Here is a 6442-nt window from a genome sequence, read left to right on the forward strand (position 1 = left end):
CCACAACCTAAGGGTGTCGCCCTAACCAGAGACTACTGCCTATTGCACCGCCCACCCCCACAATGCAAGGTGTGTCGATTGTGCCGCCCTCCCTTACCGAGGGACCCTTATCAGCCAAACCTACTTCGGTTCAACCTACACCTACACTTGGTCACTAGGTGAAGAAGGGTGCTGATAAGTTCCCCAAAACCCCACCTGAGGCTAGAGATACCCCATCTACTAGCCACTTATCACGTAAAGGGATAGAGGTTAGGTGACTTACACCAACCTCGAATGCATTTTCCCTTTAAGAGGTAGCAGATGGATCTAATAGTCCAGGCCGCAATGATGTAGGAATGACTCACATTAGTGCCCCACATGCTGATCTGATTTCTTCGTCCCTCAGTTCCTCTAGGCTTATATCCTCACACCCCACACCACCCGTTGTTCATCATCTATCCCCATGCCCTCTGCCTCCAATCGCTTGTTGTAGCTAGCCATTCCCTTCTTCCACCTTCCCCACATTATCCTCCCTCTCCCTAATGCCCGCCATCATTCACCACACGTACCCCTCATCACCCATCTCCCAGCCAACCAACTCCTTCCTTTGGCCATTTGACGTCCCTTGACTCTTGCCATTCCCACCACCCACCTTCCCATTCACGCCCAACCATTGATCCACACCCTCACCCTCCGGACATATCCACTCCCCGCCCACCCAACCCACCCACTCCACGTGACCCCCACACACGTCATATACCACTTGCTATGGAGGAATGCTTGACTAAACGTCAAGCCTCTCTCCCTAGCGATGATACGTGTGGGGACACTAGTGGGCTTGCTTCCACGAGCAAGGAGGAAGATGCCTCCATATCTGAGGACTCAGATACGGACACCCCATCATCTCTTGGGCATCACTAAGATACACCTCACACTCGCTGCATATATAACACCCGATCGAGGGTCCGCCATGTGAGCCAATAGTTCTAGGATTCGAAGTCTGATTTGGAATTGTCGAGGGATAGGCAACCCCCTTACTTTGTCACACCTCCTATTACTCATCAATACGAACATACCAAAAATAGTTGGGTTTATTGAACCGCTGACAATACCAGCTAGCACACACTCCATTATGAGGAAACTCAGAATGGATCACGTCTATTGCCACTCCTCAAATAAAATATGGCTATTTTGGACATGAGACTATTCCTTGGAGGTCCTTGACGAAGGGACCCAATACACATCGTATAGATACCTCGAGCGCGAGGCCCTATGGGAGGAACTTGTCGGGCATATTCACAACCATCCGTGTCTTGTTGATCTCTCCTAGTTTATGGCGGGGAATTTCAACTATGTACGAGGAGTCAATGAATGCCAGGGAGGTTGACAGCCTACGTCAAGATCCATGCAAGCGTTCAACGACTGTCTTCATTACGCTTCATTTGTGGAGTCCCCTACTATAGGCGAGAGATGGACGTGGTGTAATGAACGCCAAGCAAAATGCGTATGTATGAACGACTTGACCGCTGCTTCACAAATAGTATTGCACTAATGTAGTGCAATATTATTATTGAGCTTTTATCACGATATCACTCTCACCATTCACCGATTCTCCTTCTCTTGGACGTGGGTATTCATGTTCGTAGTCCGCCTTTCCGATTTCAATCTATGTGGTTGGAGCATGAAGCTTTTCAAAGCTTTGAGCATCACCACTAGCATGGCGAGATCTCTACGTCAACCATGGAGAACCTATGTTACAGAAAGAGATACCTCAAGTTGCACTTGAAAAGGTGGAATAGACATGTAGTTGGGGACGTGCACGCACCAATCGAAGAGCTCAAGGCGGAGCTAACAGCTATCAAGCGACAACTACAAGATGCTTGGATAGACAATGCGGGGAAGCGCAAGCTTAGGCTTAGTGAACAACTTGAGGAGGACATGTGAAGACAAGAGATTTTCTATCTCCAGAAATTGCATATCCTATGGTTGCAAGAAGGTTACAGAAGTACATGTTTCTTTCATGCCTCGATTCATCATAGAGCTCATCCTAATTATGCGACCCTGTTAGGGATACATAGTCAAAACCTAGTCCAGCTATTGGCATCCAGTGTCGTATACTTTAGTACACTCCTTGCTTCACAGCCAACCATTACGAGTGAGGATTTATAAGATTCTATCCACCACTTGGTGACTACCAAGAAAACACCCTACTTACAGCCCTTGCTACGCGTGAGCAGAGATCAAGGAGGTGGCCTTATCCTTTTGTCATAACAAGGCCTCGGGACAACATGGGTTTTTGTAAAGTTCTACATAGCATGTTGGGATATAGTAGGAACGGACTTGGTGCTTGCTATCAAGGAAACATTTACGCGTAAAGTCCTACCTAGAAGCTGGAAATCCACTTTTTTGGCCCTTATTTCAAAAGTGGACACTCTAGCTTCTTTTAGAGACTTTTGCCCTATTAGTTTTTGTAATGTATGCTATAAAGTTGCATCCAAGATCATTACAAATCAACTCGAGACCTTCCTTCATAGAATTATTTTGCCTAAACAGTGCAGTTTTATTAAGGGTCAATAGATCCAAGACAATATCATGCTCCTTCATGAGTTAGCCCAGTCACTAGACACTCATATTTGGGGCTCAAATGTCATCATCAAACCGGATATGGATGCTTGGAGATTTTAGACTGCGACTAGAAAATGAGGAGGCGATAGCACCGCATTCATGGAGAGGAAAAATGAATGGCCAAGATGTCCCCAACTTCAGAACTTGATATTTGGCAACCCTGAAGGCTGATTAGTCTGAATTAATGAGGGTAGATTGATCTTTACCCACTCTTTTTATCCAGGCTGAACTGTAATTTAGGCAGGGATATTTAAAAGTTATTCTTAAACTTGCTTCCTACATGTGTTGGCTCATTGAAACATAAAGAGTTTTTTAGATGCATCAAGATCATTCATGGTGTCCTGAGTGTTTGAGAAGAGGCAACAGAGAACAGAGAGAGATTACCTGCACTCATAAATTTCCATATCCTGGCATAACATAAGGATTTACAGTAAGCAACCTCGCCTTACATTAGTTCTTTTCATCATCAACATCAGTTTGTATGCATCTTGTCACACAATTCTACCATCACATTATGTCTTTGTACCTTTTTTCACGTCTTAACCCTATCATGTCATTGTATCTCTGTCAATTTGCTCACATTCACCTTACACGAATAATATATAATAATTACTGACCTTTTAGTTCATTATCGTTAGTCCCCTCTCCCTCAAACTTGTTCTTCTAATATTCTTGTTATCCCTATCTACTACAATCATCAATACTTCATTAATAATTATCACCCTCTTGCCTTACCTTTTCGTCTACCGATGTCATATTTTTTACGTATATCCCCTCATCTCATCAATCACTATGTAAATAATAATAAGTCCTTAATTACCAATCTCTGTGGAGAAAATCAGTATATACCACAGGCTAATTTTACTTAACTGAGCAAAGGTTTACGTTTTTAATGATTAAAATCAAATCCATTAACAAAAAATTAAGACCATAATAACCCTGTTCTATGGTTAACTGTGCCAGTCATTTCTAAAAAGCATGATTGGTCTCCATTCTAACAAATTGAATGGTAACATGCTAGTGTGGGAGCATAAAAGATTAAATAATTTAATTTAAATAAATTATAAGTCATAAAATTGTCAGAAATATAGGTTTTACTTCTATAATCTTTTTCTCTGAATATAATGTCAAAAGTTCAAAAGAAACATATTCTAAATCAGAATATGGAATATTTAAGAATGTAATGTTAGAAAATTCGTAAAAAATATGAGTGAGTGAATCCATAAAATTATAATATCCCGTTAAAACTAGATTGAACCAATTTATACTTTGAAATAGAAAAGTATAACTATTTAAATTAATAAAAGTTTCTAATCATGGTATTAACACTATAATTTCCATGTTATCTATCAAACTAAGTATCACGAATCCATATGTTATATATAATATTATTTTCATGTGTTAGTGAGTCCTAATAACAATATTATCATTATAGTACTATAGTTTAAGTTATGTTATTATTATCGTTTAGAATCCCATGATTAGAGACTCGTTGGTCATAGTCAAAGTACAACTGTCCGTCCACAAGCTGTCTTTTGTGTCTCAGGTCTAAGGACCACTTACACAATCATGACATGAATCAACCTGATTGACAGTTCAGTATAATTCCATTTAGGGATTCGTACGGATCATTTCAGTGAACTCTTTCCGCTAAAGAGCACCCACTATCTATCCTTAGTGTCTCCACCTAAGGGCTACGAGACCGACCATACTCATCATATGAGTGAGGCTAGATAGTGTTATTCTATTCGGATAATTTGATGTCCTTCTAACGTATCCTTTGAATAGGAATATTTAGAACACATGCTTAAAGAATAGTGATCTCCATATTGCAATCTCATCATAATTCACTAAGTTTGATCATGTATTCACAGACTTCATTATAAGCATCACACGTGCACTATAATGAATATGTTGTATTAATGAAGATGGAATGACATGTGGAATGTGTGATTGGCTTGCCCGCCACATATATTTCCATTAGATACCTTGACATCCAACTCTTAGAATGAGCTAAAACTTTGAAGGCACGTTCATCTTTTGACCCTCTATCCATACATATGGTTATATTATAAAATTACAGATAGAGAGCAGCGAGGAAGCTTACTTCAACCTAGTTGGCTAGGACAGAAACAACTGCTGCTTTTGAAGTCTCAATTTCTTAATTCTTGATCCAAAATTACTTCTGAAGTCAAAATCTTGATTTAAGTTCTTGAATGAGACCAAAATATTTCAAAATTGGAGCAAATGTTTTTTTCTCATGGAAGTGTGTTATTGAGATATATTAAAATTCTTGACATCCAAGTTAGAAATCAAGAATAACAATATAAATGTATTTATAAACTATTTGTTCTGAGTGTAGTCTCTCATATCCATGTACTACCGATAACATGCATATTTAGTACATTAATATGATCGTATTCACATGTCTATTTGTAGTAAATCACCCATATTTGCATGGTATCAAGCTTGAAATGATTAAATCTATTTTTAGAATGCTTTTTTGAATTTTTGGCATTTTTTGGAGTTTTTCAAACAATAGATTCTAAAAGAATATAATTTTTGAGACAGAATATGATTTTTCTAGAGTTTTTGGACATTAAATTTGGAAAGATATGATTTTTCTAAGTTGAAGTATACATTTGTTTATATTTTGCGGGATTTAATTTTATTTAATATAAGTTTTTAGAGATTTTAGCCTTTACTTTATCTTGTGCCGCCATGTATAGCCGTTCAACGAATCGAGTGGCGACGAATCATCACGATCACTGATGATTGACGCCAGCCAATCATTTAATCATCACTTTGTGATTTATGACGCGATGATTCCATTTAATTCTGACACATCGAATCTCGAATTTCTTTGGCATGGGGCGACATGGACCAATAAAAAAGGAAGAATTTTTATTGCAATAAATACATGCGCTGACCATGGCACAGAATGACAAAAATGTGCTTTTCTCCTTTTCTATTTTGCTTTTAATGGAGGGCGACATGCTGCACTACGGGGCACCATTGGGTACACGTGGCTCGCGCATGTATACGTGAAGCTCATATCTGCTACTAAGGGAATAAAAAAAGAAGAGAAAAAGGCAATGTGGCGTGCGCTAACGCACTGCCACGTCAGCCTCAAGAAAGAATGATTCTTTCTTGTTTTCTTTTGTTGTCTTTTTATCATTTTATAGGTACATGTGACGACTCTGTAAAGTGCATGCGCGCAATACAATAAGGTGTGGAATCTCAAGCGATGTGACCATTTAACATAAATGAAAAACAAGGAAGCGTCAATGACGCTGATGAGGAGAGAGAAATAAATTGAGGGCTAGGTGATGTCAGACGTCATCAAAGACGTTGTCCGAACGGGTATCGAGACGATGCTCTCATACCAAGATGATGCAGGACAATATCGGTGATGTTGTTCCAAGAGTATCGAGATGATGCTCTGCTACTAGGGTGATAGCAAATGTCGTCGAAGGTGTCGTCTGTCGGGTATGGAGCTACAGAGATGCGATTATGTGATGCGATGATATCCTAGGTGAATGTACGTGCAGGCCCCAACTCGTGGGGTTCACCGGACTCTGGGCTCCGCGGCGGGCAGCCGATGACGGTGATGGTGACCACCTGACCCTCGTCAGAGTGAAGAAGGAGTCTATGGCGTCGAACGGACTGAGCCCACTGGTGCTCTCACGTAACGCACGGGTTCATCACGTACCTAGAAGAGACGCTCGATATACACTCTCGAGTCATGTTATCCCCTCACCTAGTCTAACCCAAGCACGGTGGAGAGCAATTGAAAAGATATATAACAAAAGATAGTTAAACGAGCGGGCTAGGGGAG

This window comes from Wolffia australiana, chromosome 7, assembly GCF_029677425.1.
Source record: "Wolffia australiana isolate 7733 chromosome 7, ASM2967742v1".
Taxonomy (NCBI): domain Eukaryota; kingdom Viridiplantae; phylum Streptophyta; class Magnoliopsida; order Alismatales; family Araceae; genus Wolffia; species Wolffia australiana.